The sequence below is a fragment of the Schistocerca serialis genome, chromosome 7 (genome assembly GCF_023864345.2).
Source record: "Schistocerca serialis cubense isolate TAMUIC-IGC-003099 chromosome 7, iqSchSeri2.2, whole genome shotgun sequence".
In the NCBI taxonomy this organism is placed as follows: domain Eukaryota; kingdom Metazoa; phylum Arthropoda; class Insecta; order Orthoptera; family Acrididae; genus Schistocerca; species Schistocerca serialis.
Window position 1 is genome coordinate 557,115,991 of NC_064644.1, and position 20,583 is coordinate 557,136,573.

Consider the following 20,583-nt stretch of genomic DNA (forward strand, 5'->3'; position numbering starts at 1 on the left):
GTCCCCTAAAACTTAGAACTACTTAAACCTAACTAACCTAAGGACATCACACACATACATGCCCGAGGCAGGATTCGAACCTGTGACCGTAGCGGTCACGCGGTTCCAAACTGACGCGCTTAGAACCGCACGACCACACCGGCCGGATTTAGAAATCACGTGGTTTCATTGACTTTTGGGAAGTAATCCTCAGAATACTCGGGCAATTTCATCGAAGCAGAATATCAAAACAGCTCGATAGAAACATCAAGTTTTGCGCTCCTGAGGATATTACAAATAATATGAATTAATCGAAGTTTTAATACGGAAACATCGAGTACTTTTCTTATACGTTGGTTAATCTATATATGATTCCTCATTCTTATTTCCTACGTTAAGAGATGTCGTTTGATATGCACGACGATAGCAATCCGTTCAGTAATTATGTTGGTAATATTGCCGTAAATTTTTTCTTTTGTTTCTAGCTTTTTATCCTTAAATCAACCCCGATCGTTCACTATGTCATTTACATAATTTGTATGCACACAGCACCGACACTGTGTGATGAACTCACTTGTACATTATGAGTCACTGAAACATTTAATGTACTGGCCTTCGGCCGAAGTTAACAATACATTAACTAATAACCGAGTTACGAGTAATATTGTCATTACAGAGTACAGATCTTTTAACGCCCGCAGAATGACATCATGAGCTCCTAACGCGTAATACTGTATAGGTCAGAGATTCCTAGTAACAAAAGACAGTCCTTGACATGTGCGGGGTACACCAGGTATGTCTTCACCATGTGTAGACAGTAAAGAACCTTCATTAGAGCAACGATTCGGAAATGCTTGGTTCCAAGTTGTGTTTGTGCGTAAAATGTTAACATATGCGCTAAGACAACAAAAAAATATTAAAAATCGCTACAAAGGACATTAAAACGCAAGTAAAATGTCAGAGGAGCTGAAAGAAAGGCACAGGGTAAGCCAGTCACCCAGTTAACACAGTATAAACATCTCCCTAAAATCTTGGGAAAAATGTTGGACAATTCATGAGACTTTAAAACTCTACCCGCATTTGTTTCAACATTACCTAAAATAGAGGGCTCCATTTGTCCCAGCATCTTTCCTACACAGTCTGTTAAGGCGACGCTCCGATAACTAGTGGGAAATCTGCGGTCCTTCCCTGGCTTGAGGAGAGGTACCAAAGTTGCATCTGTCCGAAAGGTAAGGAAATGACCTGTCTGCCACATCAAATTAAGACATTCGAAGAGGATTTCCTCTGACACTGCTGGCAAATGTCGGAGTATGCAGTACAGAATCAGGTCGTGATCGGGTATAGTATCACGAGTCTTAGACAGCACCGATTCCAGTTTCCACGCGAGGAAAGGGCAGCTGTAAAACTCAGAAATTTTGGATCTGAAGTCCAACTTTCCCATCTCCACAGTCACGCGGTAGCGAGGAAACGCTGGATCCTGGCTTGAATTGGTAGTAGTCGTTGAAGAATGCACTGCCAGTCCTGGCGTTCGTTGGAGACACTCCTCTATCGACCCTCCTGCTATCGGTAAACAACTGCGTTTACCGGAAATCCTCCTGGTGGCTTCCCATACTTTTGGAGAACAACTGGAATGGTTGATAGAGTCCAGGAACGCTTGCCATAACCGTTTATTGCTCTCCTTGGTGTCTCATCGGCCCTTGACTGTGAGATTGTCTGCTGTCGGGTGGCTTGTAAGAGTTGCACGCCTTTCCAGGACCACTGAGGGGAACTCATCAGTCAACAAAGGTACAGGTTGCCTCTTAAGGTGGCCTGAAGACTTTGGGATGGATAAGCCAGATACACGATGGATGACACGCGTGGTGTTGTCCACCCATTCCTGGGTGCTGTCGCATTGTCTGAATACAGCTAGCTGAGTGAGCAATGGCCAGTTATCTCTGCTGACCATCGATTTCGATGGCTTCTGTTCAAGCATTCCAGCATCCAGTAGGTAATGCGGAGTAGGAAATGGTCGCTGGAGTGAAGGTCGTCAACGACCTCCCATTGAAGAGAATCTGAGAGGCCTGGAGTGCAGAAAGACAGATCGATGGCTGAGAATGACCTAGTGGCAGCACAGAAATGACTGTGAGTACCTGTATTGCGGACGCACAGGTCCGGAGACGTCACGCGGCTCTCCAAAGTCCGAACACGACGCAAGTAGTGGTCCAGCCCCAAGAGACATGATGGGCATTGAAATTTCCCAGTAGGAGATGCGGTCGGGAAAGTTGTTCCCTAAGATCTTTGAGAGCCTGTGAGTCTATTGCATGTTGCGGAGGTAGATAGAGTGAGCAAACAGTGATCTTCTGGCACACCTGAATTCGGTGGCAACTGATTGCAGGACAGTAAGCATGGGCAAGGCAGAACAGTACTGTGCGCTATTGACAAACACCGCGGTCCCTACCTTGGCACTTTCCTCAGTCAGGTCATTCTTGTGGTACGATGTATAGCCCCATAGTACAGGGGCATCAGATGCTTTAAAATGCATTCCCTGCAAAAACAAGCAGAGGGTTCATTTCTCTGCGAGTAGTTTTAATTTCCGCCACATGTGTCCTGAACCAGTTAATGTTCCATTGAAGGATGGGAGCCCTCTATCATGGGGATAACACTTTCATCCTGACTTCCTGCCAGGAAGAGGAGCCCACAGTGGGTGAAGGCTCAGTCTGAATTGCGGGGATATTCCTGGCCGAAACAGCTGCGGAGAGACCCCACGTTAATGAATGGGGTAAAAGTCATGATCAATAAATCTGAAGGAAAATTTGAATTAGGTGGTGCAACAGGCAGATGGAGGCAGCCCACTCCCTATGAAGCTGCTGCTGCCTCTGGTCTACTGTGCAGCAAATGACTCAGATTATGCACCCAGTACTCGATCTGTGCCACGGGAATTATCTCTCCGCTGGACAACAATGCATAAGATTTTGAGGCGCATATTAGACTGGTATCCCCACAAGATTCAGAATATGCTCCAAATGAAACCCAAAGATAGACTACAACGTCGTGCCTTTGCTCTTCGTTGTTTGGCAGGCTTGGAAACGGATGGCGTGTGGCTGGCGAATATTCTTTGGATGGACGAAGTACATTTTATTCTGTACGGTGCCGTGCATACACAGAACTTCCGCATATGTGGTACTACACCACCATATGTTGTGCACGAATACCCACTGCCCTCAGATTATGGAAGTCTGTTGTGTCCTTTTCACAAGCTCCTTCATTCTCGATCCGTTCTTCTTTGAGGTGATGACACCCTGCGGGCCTGTTATGTGTACAAATTTGCACATTATGAGGGCATCTTTGAGCAATATGTTACTCCATCTCTGCAAGCACGCAACTTTGTCCATACCACTATATTCATGCAACATGGGGTGACAGTACATGTCACTTGGCCGGTGAAAGATTGCTTCGAGAAACCTTCAATAATGCCTGCATCGGCTAGACAATTGCAAGATGTGTGGCCTTCCATCGAACTTCTGATTTTGGGGAATCTGAAAGATCATGCCTATCAGCGAAGTATCCGGACACTTCCTCATATGGAGAATACCATACCACGACATATCGCTCTAATTACGATGTCAACAACTCAGCTTTGGATGTATCTGAAAAGGACAGTGTACATTCAGCGTATTCTTCCAGTATTAAATTATGGCAGTGAGACATGGACCTCAAAAGCGTAAAGCGCTCAAAAACCGACAAACAGCGTGTATGTGTTTAGAATTACGAGGAGACAAGCGAAAGCAAATTGATTAGCGAATAAACTGGAATGAAGCATGGAATTTTATATATACAAATATTTTTGTGTGTGGATGGACGAGTGATGGGTGGAAGCGCGCGCGATGCAGAGATAAAAACTGGGGAGAGAGAGAGAGAGGGAGAGAGAGAGAGAGAGAGAGAGAGACAGAAAGAGGGAGAGAGGGGGGCAGCGTCGAAAGAATTATAAGTACCGTCTATGTAAAAAATAAGGCGCCCTTTTCCCAAAGACTGAACTCTTTAATAATGGGATCTGTGGCTGATATCGTATTATGAATTAGTGTCCCTTATTGTTTGCTTACTTTAATCAATATAATGTGCTGCACAACTATTAATTAATGTAATTGAAAGGGCGACAATGCTGAAAGAAAAACCGGACTTTTGGAATTCATTACTCAAAGGTTGGTTGGTTGATTTGTTGGGAGGAGGGGGGGGGGGACAAAACAGCGAGGTTATCGGTTCCATCGGATTAGGGAAGGATGGGTAAGAAAGTCGGCCGCGCCCTTTGAAACGGACCATACCGGCATTTACCTGAAGGGATTTACGGAAATCACTGGAAAAATAAATCAGGAAGATCGAACGTGGGTTTGAACCTCCGTCCTCCCGAGTGAGCGTCCAGTGTGCCAACCACTGCTCCACCTCACCTGCTCGTTACTTAAACTGAGTGAAACACAAAAACGTCTCATCGTTAATATCAGAAAACTTTTACTCGTACCTTTCTCTCTGTATCTATGGCGTTCTTTCACACTGAGACTTAAATTCAGCTCCTGCAAAACAACTTCAGTTTCGTTCACAGTCCTTCCCCTTTCCGACATACAGAAGTACTGGCAGAGAATGGGCGAGAATCTGGAATATAATTTGACACATTTAACATGCGGCCTGTGTAAGAAGTCTCATAATGATCTCTCCTTTAGCAAAAGATTCCGGAATAGTCCCCCACTCGGATCTCCAAGAGGGGACTGCCAAGGGGGAGGTTACTAGAAAATCTGAAAAGGGAAATGCAAAGGCTCAATCTAGATATAGTAGGGGTCATTGAAGTGTAGTGGAAAGAAGACAAGGATTTCTAGTCAGATGAGATTAGGGCAATGTCAACAGCAGCAGAAAATAGTATAACGGGAGTAGAATTCGTTATGAAAAGGAAGGTAGGGCACTCATTGTGCTACCGTGAACAGTTCAGTGATAGGGCTGTTCTTATCAGAATCGACAGCAAACCAACATCGACGACGATAGTTCAGGTATACACGCCCATGTCGCAAGCTGAAGAGATAAAGAAAGTGTTTGAGGATATTGAAAGAGTAGTACTGTATGTAAAGGGAGTAGAAAAACTAATAGTCATGGGGGACTGGAAAGCAGTTGAAGGGAAGAAGGAGGAGAAAAGGTTACAGGAGAGTATGGGCTTGGGACAAAGTATGATGAGGAGAAAGATTAATTGAGTTCTGTAATAAACTTCAGCTAGCAATAGCGAATACCCTGTTCAGGAATCACAAGAGGAGGTGGTATACTTGGTAAAGGTCGGGTGATACAGGAAGATTCCAGTTAGATTACATCATGGTCAGACAGAGATTCCGAAATCAGATACTGGATTGTAAGGTGTACGCAGGAGCAGATATAGACTCATCACAACGTAATAGGCTGAAGTTTAAGAGGTTAGTCAGGAAGAATCAATAAAGAAAGAAGTAGGATACGGAAGTACTAAGGAATGACGAGATACGCTTGAAGTTCTGTAAGGCTATAGATACAGCAATAAGGAATAGCTCAATAGGCAGTACAGTTGAAGAGTAATGGACATCCCTAAAAAGGGCTATACCGCAATTTGGGAAGAAAAACATAGGTACAAAAAGGTAACTGCGAAGAAACCATGGGTAACTGAAGAAATACTTCAATTGATCGATGAAAGGAAGAAGTACAAAAAAATGTTGCGGGAGATTCAGCAATACAGAAATACAAGTCTCTGAGGAATGAAATAAATAGGAGGTTCAGGGAAGCTAAGACGAAATGGCTGCGTGAAATATGTGAAGAATTCGAAAAAGAAATAATTGTCGGTAGGTCTCACTCAGCATACAGGAAAGTCAAAACAACCTTCGGTGACATTAAAAGTAAGGGCGATGACATTAAGAGTGCAACGGGAATATCACTGTTAAATGAAGACGAGAGTGCGGATAGGTGGAAAGAATACATTGAGAGCCTCTTTGAGGGGGAAGATTAGTCTGATGTGATAGAAGAAGAAACAGGAGTCGATTTAGAAGAGATAGGGGACCCGGTATTAGAATCAGAATTTAAAAGAGCTTTGGACGAGTAAGATCAAATAAGACAGAAGTGATAGATAACATTCCATCAAAATTTCTAATATTTTTGGGGGAAGTGGCAACAAAACGACTATTCACGCTGGTGTGTAGAATGTATGAGTCTGGCGACATATCATCCGACTTTCGGAGAAACATCAGCCACAGAATTCTGAAAACGGAAAGAGCTGACAAGTGCGAGAATTACGGCAGAATCAGCGTGACAGCTCATGCATCCAAATTGATTACAAGAATAATATACAGAAGAATGGAAAAAGAAATTGAGGATGCGCTACATGACGATCAGTTTGGCTTTAGGACGTTGCGGTTAATAATGGAAGCAGGACTAAAGAAAAATCAAGCCACGTTCACAGCATTTATCGACCTGGAAAAAGCTTTCGGCAATGTAAAATTGTGCAAGATGCTCGAAATTCTGAGAAAAATGGAGACGGGTCATATACAGTATGTACAACAGCCAAGAGGTAATAGTAAGAGTGGGCGACCAAGAAGGAAGTGCTCGTATTAAAAAGGGTGTAAGACAAAGATATAGTCTTTCGGCGCTACTGTTCAAACTGCGCATGAAGGAAGCAATGATGGAAATAAAAGAAAACTTCAGGAGTGGAATTAAAATTCAAGGTGAAAAGATCAATGATGCGATTCGCTCATCACATTGTTATCCTGAGTGAAAGTGTGGAAGAATTACATGATCTGCTGAATGAAATGAACAGTCTAATGTGTACAGGGTATGGATTGAGAGTAAATCGAAGAAAGACGAAGGTAATGAGAAGTAGTAGAAATGAGAAAAGCGAGAAACTTAATATCAGGATCGATGGTCACGAAGTGGATGAAATTAAGGAATTCCGCTACCTAGGCAGTAACATAACGAGTGACAGACGGAGCAAGGAGGACATCAAAAGCAGACTAGCTATGGCAGAAAAGGCATTCCTGACCAAGAGAAGTCTACTAATATAAAATATCGGAGGACGACATTTCTGAGAATGTACGTCTGGAGTACGGAATTGTATGGCAGTGAAACAAGGACTGTGGGAAAACCGGAACAGAAGAGAATCGAAGCATTTGAGATGTGTTACAGACGAATGTTGAAAAAATAGGTGGACTGATAAGGTAAGGAATGAGGAGGTTCTGTGCAGAATCGGTGAGGAAAGGAATACTCGTATGTGGAAAACACTGGTTAGGAGAAGGGACAGGATCATAGGACATCTGCTAAGATATGAGGGAATGACCTCCATGGTACTAGAGGGAGCTGTAGAAGGCAAAAACTGTAGAGGAAGACAGAGATTGGAACGCATCCAGCAAATAATAGAGGACGTAGGTTGCAAGTGCTAGTCTGAGATGAAAAGGTTAGCACAGGAGAGGAATTCGTGGCGGGGAGCGTCAAACCAGCCAGAAGACTGATGAGACAAAAAAACCGCGCCGCGCCGCCGCTACTTGTCAACCTAGTAGCTCCCCAGTTGACATCACGAGGCTGAGTGCACCCCGTAGCAGTCTTACCGAGAAGGAAAAACACCTGGCAATACCGGGAATCGAGTCCGGTACCGCCGCGTGGCAGCCATCTATGCTGATCACTCATCTACGGAGGGGAACGGAAGTACAGATAATGGTGTAAATTAGGTACTACCTAAACCTCTGATTACACTAGTCGAAAAACATATAGCCTCAATAACATTGAACTCAACTATAACTCCACGTTACCAGAGGTAAGTTCCAGTACTTTTCAGCTTTTGGTTGGATATACAACACCTACGAACCAGCTGTCATCCCGTTTGATGCTAAAGACTGGAAGGAGATAATGATGACAGCTGTTTCAAATGTGCTGTATATACGCAGTTACTTCGCGTCCTCGTAGCTACAGTGTATACTGCCGTGCTCTGGCACTGAAAGTGCCTTCGGGACTCCGGGAAGAACTGGCGCTGTTGCCGTTTGTCTCAGAATCTCGCAGAACAGGGCGCCGCCACGATCACGAATTGTTCGCAGTAGATTCTTGTTATCTTTTTTGCATTTCCTAAAACCAGCTCATCATCCTGCGTTGCACCGTTACTTATTTATACCAGTCTCATATTAGTCAGGAAAAGGAATGAAATCATTTTAATACTGTGTGTACTCATTTACACAGGCTATTAAATGAAAACATATTTTCATTTAAAGTATCTTATTCTTGTGATTTTTAGTGCGCTACATGCTAATATGATAGCAAAAAGCTGTATCACCTATTTTTCTTACAATCAGCACTCTACACAGAAATAAATTTTTGCTGTTTTTATCACGTATATTTCATAAATACTTCGCCGGCCGCTGTGGCCAAGCGGTTCTAGGCGGTTCAGTCCGAAACCGCTCTGCTGCTACGGTCGCAGGTTCGAATCCTGCTTCGGGCATGGATGTGTGTGCTGTCCTTAGTTAGGTTTAGGTAGTTCCAAGTCTAGGGAATTGATGACATCAGATGTTAAGTCCCATAGTACTTAGAGCCATTTGAACCATAAATATTTCAGTCAACATTTCGGCGGCAGTGGTTACTCTTGTTGGCGAATGTAGTAACTATCATGACAGTCTCTTCGGCTCTTCCTTTCGCTCAAGAGTGTCACGGATCCGAAAAAAAATCCATTAAAATCTCTACACATTAATTTGAGACTAATACAAGAGTTTTTGAAAATCTTACTGAAACGTGCAGAAATTTCAGGTATCCCTGCGAGATGTTTGCTCATCTACCAGAAGCTAAACTGAAAGAAAGCGTGTTCCCTGGACCTCACACGCTGGAAAAATTGTAGGATTTAATCTGTTCGCTGAGCGTCGTGATTCACGTCTTGAACAATCACCTTAATTACTTCCCCTATAAATTTAGGTGATATCAGTGAGGTACAAAGTGAGCGCTTTCATTACGACATCCATTTAAGGGAAAGATGGTGCCAGGGCAGGTGGAGTACCAATATGGCGACAGGCTACTGATAGAGTCACTTCACAGAAACGCACAAGGCAGTGCATCGAAAAAAAGCATTACTACATACTTCAAGGAGAAAACAGAACGGAAGTTTAAACCAATGGACACACAATTTCTAACTAGCAAATATGTGATTTCATGCCAATATTTCAATGAAATCTTTGGTCATACTGAAAATTTCGGTTACTTTTCATTCTAATTCAGTGTATTTGGCAACGTATCGTAGCAAAACTGTCTGTGATAGAAAAAAAGGCACATAGGCCTATAGACTTCGTGTCAGAAGCACCGTAAGATTAAGCTATTACCTAACAAACACGAATACAAGTATTTTCTGTTGATATTTGTTATTTTTACACGACAAACCCTGCTCATTTGCACCTCAGCATTTACGCGTGCCATTGGTGTCTTACCCGCACAGTACGTTTTTCTACATACTACTCATATGTGGACCAAGTTTACTTGAGATTTCTGCACGTTTTCGTGAGTTACGCTTACATGTCACTCCATTCCCGTCGCTACCCATAATCCTACCCCAGTCCCTCTGATTATGAGCGATGTTCCAGGTACCATAGTACTTTTTCTCACACAGTAAGACAAACGTTTTCCAGGTTTGGTTGAAATGACAAGAAGCGTTCCAGAGTTACGCTGTGCATGTTACCATTTCAATAAATTATCAAAGACTATAACTTACAAATTGTCGGTACGTAAAACTATAGTGGCATTTCAAGGAAAATATCCAGCCTGCTCAAAGACAACTATCAACAGACGACCCATAGAATAAATCTCTCATATCTGTTACCTATGAGCAGACTGAATATAATAAGGGTCGAGATATGGAAACTAACCTTCAATGTTTTGAGCACATGTGTGGTGCCATAAACAGAATGTTGAATAACAAGACAAGAAACGACAACAGGATCATAATTTGTAAAGTAGTGGCAACACCAGTTTCAACATGAGGGGTGGGTTTGGGAAGTTGCGTGCCTACATAGAAGAACGTAAGATCCGAACAGCGGAACTGAGATTTCTAAGAAAGGTTAAAGGGTTCTCAATATTATACAGAATATGCAATGGAGACATGAATGAGATCAGAATTTCGTATTTACAATATTGAGGAAAGAGTGAACGGCTACAGAATGAAATGGAAAGAACGTATTAACAAAATGAATGAAAATAGGTTGCCAAAACAGATAAGGCTTTAAAAGCCACAAGGGAGAAGAGATCTAAGAAGATACACGATGTGAAATCGGAATATGCATTTTTCCAAGACCATGGAGTCCAGAAGAAGAAGAAGAACAAGGAGGTCATTACTTTTCCACCCCCAAATCCACATCCACAAACATGGATGCTAAGAAGTCATCCTCTCACCATAACCGTCGATCGATGTTACGTCATATATGTGCAGTGGTTACATATATACCTAGATGTCATTCATTGAGAGGAGACCAGAAAACTTAAAATCCTAAACAGAAGACTAAAAAATTAATAAAACAAAAAATATCAATGCCCTTGCAAGGTGGACCTACGTATGCAACATTATATTTAACCTTTTGCCATAGTGTCTCTTTAACTGGCCTGATGTCCATTTCGATCGGTAAGTATAAGATGCGTCTAAAAATGAATGATATGCTGGAATATTCCACATATGTAGCTATCACTAGTCCGTCATCATATCTAATTTTCGTTTGTAATGTCATCGCGTTATACTACCTTAAATGCTGATGAAAACTTAATACTAAAATTACCAACGTTACTTTGCACTGGGTCAGAGATTTGCGATAAATGGAAGCTAAAGGAGGAGCAAAATGAATAAGAGCCCTCTCTGTAAAACCGAACTGCGATTCCATCCGGGTCTGCCGACTATTTGTTTTCAAGTGTTTCAGTTGCTTGTCAACGCCAGGGACCCTTATTTCTATGCTCACTAAATGGGAGTCTTCCCTCCGGAGATTCCAGTTTGAGTTCCCGAAGTATCTCCGTAATGCTCGAGTTCTGATCGAACCGAACGGTAACATATCTAGCAGTTCGCCTCTGAATTGCTTCGGTGTCTTCCTTTAATACGGGCATGTAGGGGATCCCAAACACTCGAGCACTACTCAAGAAAGGGCCGTACAAACGTTCTGTACGCGGTCTCCTTTGCAAGTGAACTGCACTATCCTAGAATTCTTCCAATACACCGAAGTCCACTATTCGCCTTCTCCACAACCTGTATTAGGTGCTCGTTCTATTTCATGCCGCTTTGCAAACATTCGCACACATGTGCGTATAAAGCGAGGGAAAATCCAGGCGTCCCATTGTTTCTCAGCTTCACGTGATGCATACGCGGATTGTGTGATGGAGATAGTTGAAGTGATATTCTGCCTACCTAAGTACACCCAACAGGATTTTGCAAGAACAACATCGTCTTCCGTCTAACGATCCCCATCTAGTTCCTTGATCTTCGTGGTACTAAAATTTAGGCGGCAAGTATACTGACCTAGCATCGCACCTCATAATTCATTTACCTTCTTCCGCCACACCGACTTGTTAAGGGAAAAAGACTGTAGTCATAATTCAGAAATTATTCTACATTAACGGATGAACTGCAAATTTTCCGGAATCATGGCAACAAATCTGTGTTCCATTGGACTTCCCTGCTACTGCCTCCAAGGATTCATTTAATTTCATATCACTTCATTGTATTGTCCTCAGCATTTCAACAATGTGTTTTTCCGTTAGTGGTGTAATCTGTTACTATCGAGTTGCCTCTTTTGTTTTGAGCACCCTTTCGTAATAGGAAGAAAGAATATTCCTGTTGTGCACAATCCCACATCTCCAGTCATTCTCGTATTATGTATTATTTGATTTCTTGTTTCTTTTCTGTCTCATCTAGTTAGTTATTTAGCTCCATGTTTCATGCATCATTTGTACGATAAAACGTAATGAATCATTTCATATTCACATCACAAATTATTTTGCAGATATGGCCACGTGCTGACCATTTATAAGTGATTAACTTTTGCTAAAAAAAAGCGGATGTGAGTTAGTAATTCCTATCCGCCATTTTTTACGCTTTACAATAACAGAAATTCTTCTAAGGAATTGAACGAGTTGGCAAGAAGAACCTTTTCGGTTTGTTTCCAAATTTTACGTTGGTGACTACGGGACTCATGAAGAACTTTGTTGCAGCACTGTCAACCCCTTTTGTGCCAAAGACAACCTTAATGTGGCGTAATGAAAGTTATTTTTCTTCTTGCATTGTAATTGTGAACATCATTGTTCGCACTGAACAACAGTGGATTATTTACAACAAACTTTATGAGGGAATAAATACACTGTGAAGCAGCAGTCAGAATGCTAAACTTCTTAAACAGATGTCTACAAGATGATCGTGGCTGAGAACCAAATATCTTTGCAGCACGTTTTGAGCAATGAACTCTTTCTGTCTTGAAGAGGCATTACCCCAGAACATTATTCCAGTTGAATGGAAGTATCCAAAATATATAAACTTGCTGATTTGTTTCTTCCCAAGATTGCAAATGATTCTAAGTGCAAATATGGTCGAAATAACTTGTTTTAAGAGTTCCAAAATATACTTTTTCCAGTTTAAATTCTCATCGATATGGACACCTAACAGTTTGAAGTTTCCATCCTATTTGTTATTTCCTGACCATGTGTTCCACGTATCATTGATGAGGTAACTCTAGATGTGCAGAACTGCACATGCTGCGTCGATAGTAGAATCCGCAGAAAAACTAGCCAGCGATACTTTTGACACACTGACAAGTACGACACTCCATTTTCATGGTTGTATGATATGGATATCGTATTCCTGCCGTTAAAAATATTTAGGCGTAACTGGATACTAATGTAAATGCAGACACTTGCCTACTGGCCTCTGAATATTACAGTTCCTTAACACAACTGGTAATTCACAGATAAATTTTGGCACGTGCATTGTTTGACAACTTTTTCTGGAATACAGCAGATTTTCGATGAGCTAAATTCAGAAATTATTCTTCGACACTTCCCCCAAAAATTAAATTACGCTTCATGAAAAGGATAAAACTTCTTGCCCGTTCCAGACACTTAGAGAAAGTTATTTTCTTTTGCGGAGTAATTATGAGAAAGATGCCTGGTTTGTTTCAGACCCTAAAGCGCAGTCCGGCAGACGAAGATATTCCTCGCAGAGGTCCCTCTCGACAAAGCACTCAATTACGCTGTTATTTTTCAATTAATTACGAATCTCAGACTTTCTTAAATAAGTGGCTTCCCCCTCGCTCTTCTATGTATTAATTACCATTTTTATTGAGCAATTATGGAGGGGAGGCAGCAGGACAATATGCGAATCGAAGCGGCGTGGCTGGGCGGTGCTCCTCCTCCCCGAGTTTCCCGCACATCACGTTCGGTATCTCTGCGCTAGCGAAGGCGCAGTTCAGACGCGCTCCGCAAGATGGCAGAGAGGTAGCTACATGTTGCATCGATGCCGTGCGGTCGGCCGGTTGACCAAGCAAGAAACGTACGGAAATCTTCCAGTGATTTGCAAATATCGTGCCACATTAAACATTAACAACAACAAAAAATTAATATTCCTTTCGGGCTAGCAGATAATCGAGAGGTAAGACAACACTCATGAAAATCATCCATCGTATTGATATCTGCTATTGTTAACGTAGAATTAAACCTTTCCTTATTGTATAGTATGCTGACATAACGACAAAAAATACTTTCTAGGATGACACTTGGTTATTGTTGTTGTTGCTGCAGGTGCGATCTTTATTCTGAAGACTGGTTTAATGGAGCTCTCCACGATAATCTATACGGTGTGAACTTCTTTATCTTCACGAAACTACTGCTACCTACGTATTCATGGCTTTCGTCTCCGTTTACAGTTTTTACCCTCCACACTTCCCTCTACTAGTAAACAGATGGTTCCCTGATCGCTAAAGGACATGTACTATTAACCACTTCCTTCTTTTAGCCTAACTGTGCAATAAGCTACATCCGCTATTCGATTCAGTACCTCTTCACAAGTTAGTCAAATCGCCCGCCTAATCTTCACCATTGTCCTCTACCACCACATTTCAAAATATTCTATGATTTTTTTGTGTGAACTGCTTGTTGTCCACGTTGCAGTTCCCTACAAGGTTACTCTCCGCACAAACGTCTTTAGAAAAGAATTCCTAAGACTTATATTCATATCAATGTTCGCAAACTTTTCTGTTTCAGAAATAGTTTCTAGCTAATCTTCTTCTTCCACTAAATCTGTCCTCAGACACTTATCAACTGGACGTCCTCTATATCTCTATTTTCTGAGCATCCTCCTTCGTTTGCCTATAACTTCTTCCTCCCTTCACGTCTGTTTGCTTCCCAAGCGTTCCTCTCCATCTTTTACGTCCATGCGGACAATTCGTAAGTAAAATGAATCCCATCCAAGACGTATTCCTCTTTTGTATCATCGTCATGAAGTTGCTCTGCTCTCCTTAGCATCTCCTCATTTCTCATTATCTCGATACATTCCAATTTCTCCATTCTTCTCCATTACTACATTTTAAAACTTTCTGAACGTTTTGTTCTTTCATTTCGACTGTCCACGTTTCGGAACGATAAGACACCACACTCCACACAAAACATTTGGCGAACCTCTTCCTGAGTGTAACGGCAGTGATTCTCGCTGTGAGCAATCCCTCCACTCTCCCGAAACCTCTTTTCCCAGGGAGATTCTGTTTCTCACTTCCTCTGTATGACATCCGCTGGAAGTTATGAAGCTTACCAAATACTGCAATTACTGAACCTGTTCTGATACCATTAAATATAGTGACATACTAATGGTATTGTCTCCTTTCCCGGTTCTCATCAAATTGTTGCTGCCAATGTTCAGTTTCATTCCAGACTCTGTCCACACTGTTCATCTTTACCTGGACGTCTTCCTCCGTTTCTGCTAGCACAGCCATATTGTCAACTTACTTGCTATTGTCATTCTGCGTTTTACATCCTCCAGCCATCGCCAGTTGTTTTTCTGCACAAACAGCAAAACGTATCGACAAGTTTTAGTCTCATGTCTAGTCTGATCCAACAGTATCATCTAATTTAATAAGATTACAGTCCATTACCGTTGTTTTACTTTTGCTGATATTCCCCTTGTAATCTCTTTTCGGACACTATACATTGCTTTAAACCGCTCCTCCAAGTCTTTTGCTGTTCCTGACAGAATTCTTTCTTTTACTGCTTCCTCAGTATACAGACTGAATAACATCGGGAGACGCTACAGCCTCCGCCTCACTCCCTTCTCAATCCCTGCTTCCCTATCACTACTTTCGGCTCTTATAACCGCTGCATTCTAGTTTCCGTGTAACATCTAAATAATCTTTTGCTATCAGTGTTTTATCCCTGCTACCTTTATAATTTCGACGGGTGCATTCTAATCAACAATGGGAAAATTTTCCTCTGGTCTATATGACCTCCTGTGTTTCTACATTTCTCCGGTACCTAAACTCCTTCATTGTGAGTATTACCTGTATTATTTCTACATCTTTACCGACATTGCAATGAGCGGTTGTTGAAGCGGCTCTAGAGGTGGAAAGCAAAAGATTTAGTCACATTAAGTTTTTGCACATAGTCGTAGGCAGTTCGAACCGTGGCATTGTAATAAATAGTTATCACCATTGTTTGACGGGAAAGAGGAGCGAAAACAGTGGTGTGCAGTTCCTAACCACCACACTGCGTCCTGCTTTAAATTTTCCTTCTTCTCCGCGATGTTTCAGAAATTGGTGCGTTTGACGTTGTTCCATTTCTTCGCCCAACTGATGGTGACAAACCCTGTTAGCCTATCTGTTCTAATCGAGATGTATACTGGAGACCGTTTGAGTTAGAATTCTCTCGAACCTCTAGACCTAGATTTCATAAACCGCCTTCCCTTTCATGAATTTCAGAAACTAATTACTTTCATAAAATTTTATAATGATTCCTGTATTAACAGTTACGTTTTAAAACAGAAACAATCACTGACTAAAACATGTTTCTTTGTTTTTAATTTCATTAACCTTCAAAATAAACAAGATGTTCCTTCAAGTACCAGGATTCTCAATGGGTTTCATCAGATGAAAAGATTGAAAAGCCATACTCTAGGTCAAGAGGGACAGTAGACTACCTCAATGGAATGTTTCTGTTAGATCGTGAGATCATGGCCCACTCTTAGACCTAACGCGGCATTCTTAACATTCATTATAACACGTGTATTAAGATGGCACTTATATTTAGAGTTGATTCCATTACTTAGAAATAATAAAACAGAAACAGAAGATCAGTAAGAATTAAAGCAGGAAGTAAATAATTTTCCTTTTGTGAAGAGTAAAATAAAAGGGATAATTTACTGGGACGCCGATTTAGAATTCAGGTGGTACCACCAGTGGGCATGAAGGATGAGGAGGTGAGATGGAGATGTAGTGCAACGCAAGCAAGGCAAGATCAGACACGTAAGCGTTTTCGAAATTACGATTGTTTATGAATGATGTAGCGGATAGCACTTCACACTAAACGATGTTTTTTAAAAGAATTACAAAATCAAATCTCATAAGACTCGACCCCCCTTCATTTTTTGATGTTTTACCGCCTTTTGCATTTTGCGCGATTAAATCCTTGGACAACTGTACTGCGCACCAAATTAAAATGAGCAAAGAGGTCATTTTTGTGACAAAAATATTCTAATTGGACCGTAAGTAGTTATTACTTTGTAAATGCCCGTCTGCTCACTTAATCTATCAAAGAACGTGTCAACTTGTTCCTCGCTGAAACCTGCTGCTCTCCGCAGATAGGTGAATAAAGCTGTCATAAGTCCTTAGATCATATTAAAAGCCTTTATGCACATTCATTTTTGTCCAACTGAATCGACGTTTTTTTTTTTTTTTTTTTTTTTTTTGCAGTTGCTGTGCCTATTTGTTCACTATATTTAAAAACTCATCTTTACCGTAAGGCATAAGCTGGCTTTCAAAATTTTAAACATGATCGTACAATATTATTTCCTGGTCATCATCGAATGATTTCGGAAAGAACTTATAATTTCCCCAAACAGGTTTCGTGCCCACATCTTTGTTTTCCCGTGAATCTTTACGTCTATTGCGTTAGCTCAACGAAACACTTTTTCATCATGTTCCACAAAGCTTTATATTTTCATATGGCCTTGGTTGTGAGTTATTAGCCAATTTTCTAGTACACAACAGATTCCAAAGATGACACCATTCACAGAGAAACACATATTAAATTCTTAATCTATAAATTTTTGACCTACACTATTAAAACTTAACTTCTTTTGACACAGTGATTTTTATATTCTACAAAATTCAGTATGTCAGCATTTACAGTAACTATGAATGAACGTACACTGTATAAGATCTATGCGCACGTGAATTAGTATCTGTGTCAGCATGTATTTGTGACTGAAGCCACCATCTTTCTTATCGTATGTAGGCCTGTAACATCGTCTAAAATGGGTGAATAAGTGCAATGAGTTTTCTCAGTCAGTAGTAATGTTGGGGTCTATGTATCTTTTTTTAAAGTTTTCTAAGTGATTGAGCTTTGCACACTTCCTCTCTATCTACTACATCTATTACATATTTGTGGCTCTGGTTTAAACAATGTTGGGCAAAAGATAAAACTGGTTTCTTTAATCTCCAGCTTCTATGGTATTCTCTGAGCCTGATCTCCCAGTCTGTCTTTTAGAACAAGCCTGACACTCTTGCCAGATCTTATAAAAAATCCGTGTTTTTGAACTCAACAAATGTTATACATGATTACAAATTATAGAGGGAAGGTAATACAATGGTTACAGAGAGTTTTTTTGAACCTTATTAAGAATCAAGAGTAACAGGACGTTTATAATGCTGATAAAGTATATGAAAAATGTAATGCTTTCCTTAACATATTTCTCATGCTCTTTGAAAGCTGCTTTCCATTATAACGTTCAAAAGAGGGTACTAGCAGTAAACGGCAGCCTGGTTTGTTGACTAGTGAGATAAGGATATCATGTAGGACAAAGTGGGAATTCTATCAAAATGTTAGAAGTAGTCACAATCGAGCTACAGTAGCCCATTACAAACGGTATTGTACGGTGCTTAAAATGCTATTAGGAAGGCAAAGAGTATGTGGTACAGAATAGCTAATTCCCAGGACAAAATTGAAACTAATGGTCAGTCGTGAAGGAAGCGTTTGGTCACCAGTACAAGGTCGAGGATGTAGAGGATGTAGTAAAAATGTTTCTGTTACTTATAAATTACTTGTATGTACAGTACTGAACAATCATTTTCTGGACATAGCTGGTGAAATAAATAAAAACTTAGTTTCTACGAAACTCTTTTGGAAAATGGCGTTCCGAGACTGACATCTGAAGTACTCCTCCCTGATACTGACAACGGGGAGACTGAGTAAATAATTAAATCACTGAAGACTAAGGACAATCATGGATGTGATGTATGATGGAGTATCTAGCAGAAAACTAAAATACTGTGCTGCACCTGTTAGCCCTGTATTTAGCCATATTTGTAATATTTCCTTTAGGCATGTTCAGTTTCCTGAACGATTAAAGTACTCATTAGTAAACTCATTTTATAAAAAAGTGGGAAAGAGATACTGGAAACAATTTTAGACCTTTGTCTATGCCATCAGTATTTGTCAAAGTTACTGAAAAGGCTGTGTATGTAAGGATAATTGATCATTTCATTTCACATAATTTGCTGTCAAATGTAAAGTTTGGTTTTAGAAGTTGTTTAACAACTGAAAATCTCTATTCTCTTTTGTTCCTGAAATGTTGGGTGGATTAAATAAAAGGTTTTGAACTCTAGGCATCTTTCTCCATTCGACTCAAGCGTTTGATTCCGTTGATCCCAAAATATTGCTCCAGAAGTTGGACCGTTATGGAATAAGGGGAGTAGCACACAATTGGTTCACCTCTTACTTTAACAACAGACAGCAAAAGGTCATTCTCTACAATACAGAGGCTGGCTGTGACAGTAGCTTGGTAGTAAGGGACGTCGCGTGCAATGACACTGTTTCAGATAGTGCAGTTCAAGACATAAGTTCATGGCTAGTAGAAAATAAACTAACGCTAAATCACAGTAAGACGCTGCTTTTATAGTTTCTAAAATACAATCCAACAAAACCTGACGTTATAATTACACAGAATGGGTATATGATTACTGAAACTGAACTTGAAATTTCTAGGTGTTCAGATAGATGGTAAACTGCCGTGGAAAGCCCATATTCAGAGACTTAATACTGCCAATTTTACAATTAGAACAGTATCTGAAGTAACTGATAGTTCGACACAAAAGTAGTTTTTTGCTTATTTTCATTCGTTTGTAACATGGTATTATATTTTGGTTCACTGTTCCCATTCTGAAAGGGTATTATTTGCTCAGAAACGGGGGATTCGGGCAGAAAGTGGTGTAACTTCGCGAACCTCTTGTCGACTTCTGTTCATTAATTTGGGTATTCCAACATAGGTTTCCTAAGGTATATGTTCATTAATGTCGTTTCTTATTGACAATATCTGCTGAGTCCCAAGTATTAGCAGCTTTCACTCCGTTAATATTAGGCACAAATCCAATCTGCATTTGGATCGCGCCTCCTTGACTCTTGTGCAGAAAGGCGGCCGTATTCTGCTGCATCCCTTTTAAATAACTCACCACAAGAATTCAAAAATCTTAGCAGTAATTCACGTGCTTTCAAATCTCAACTGACGAATTCCCTGGAGGGGCACTTCTTATATTCTGCTGAGGAGTTCCTTGAAAAATTAAGCTGATTCCAGTGTTAAACTGTTGATTGCGTTTCCATAAAATTATAGGTTGTCGTCTTTTTAGGATCGATAAATATTTTATTTTGTCTGTTATTACTATTCTGTTGTAATTTCAGTTACTGATAAGTTCCATGACGTGGAGATTTGCTCCTCAATTTGGTCCTACGGAACTAGACGTGTAAAAAGAAAAAAAAGAAAAAAATTGGCGGCTATTTATTCTTTGAAGTGAAGAAACATTTATGTAATGTCTGTGAGACATACAAAACACAGAGAGATATCATACATAGTCGACCACAAGGAAGGAAACCAGCAGAAGACGTCACCGACTTCGATTTAAAGAGTTCCAGATTAATCTAGTTTCAGACGGTTTATTTTAAGTAACATTTCTCTGTATATATGTAGGTATGTATAAATGCCTGAAGATAATAGAACATGTTCGAAAAGCGTTGTATTATGTTAGGCTAAACATAAAACAAAAAATAAAAAAGTGACTGGTAGCAGAAATTACAAATAAATAATTATCCTACACAGTCACGGTTCATAAACATAGCCATTATGGCCGAGAATAGCGCAGAGAAATTCTTTGCCTTTAACATGTTGCTTACCTTATCAGAAAATTTACCTATAAATGCAAACCATACCATTTCCTTTTCAGGCTATCTGTGTTGCTCACAGGGTACAGGAGGGATCTGGTATGTTTTTTTTAAGTTTATTATTGAGAATATTGTCTGTAATGTTGTGTTCAGTTCGCGGTAATAATCTTCTTAGGAAATGGAAAGTTATTTTTATCCCACTTATGTCATCGCTTCTCCTTCTTTGCCTGTTGG

General features: G+C 40.5%; 1 long non-coding RNA gene across 1 annotated transcript in view; it reads left to right on the top strand.

Annotated features, from left to right (window-relative positions):
- Nucleotides 1–13,451: 13,451 nt before the first annotated feature.
- Nucleotides 13,452–20,583, top strand: part of LOC126412148 (uncharacterized) — a 44,631-nt gene continuing 37,499 nt past the window's right edge. The window contains exon 1 of the long non-coding RNA XR_007575234.1: nucleotides 13,452–13,585. This is a non-coding gene — a long non-coding RNA (uncharacterized LOC126412148). The remainder of the gene's footprint in view (nucleotides 13,586–20,583) is intronic.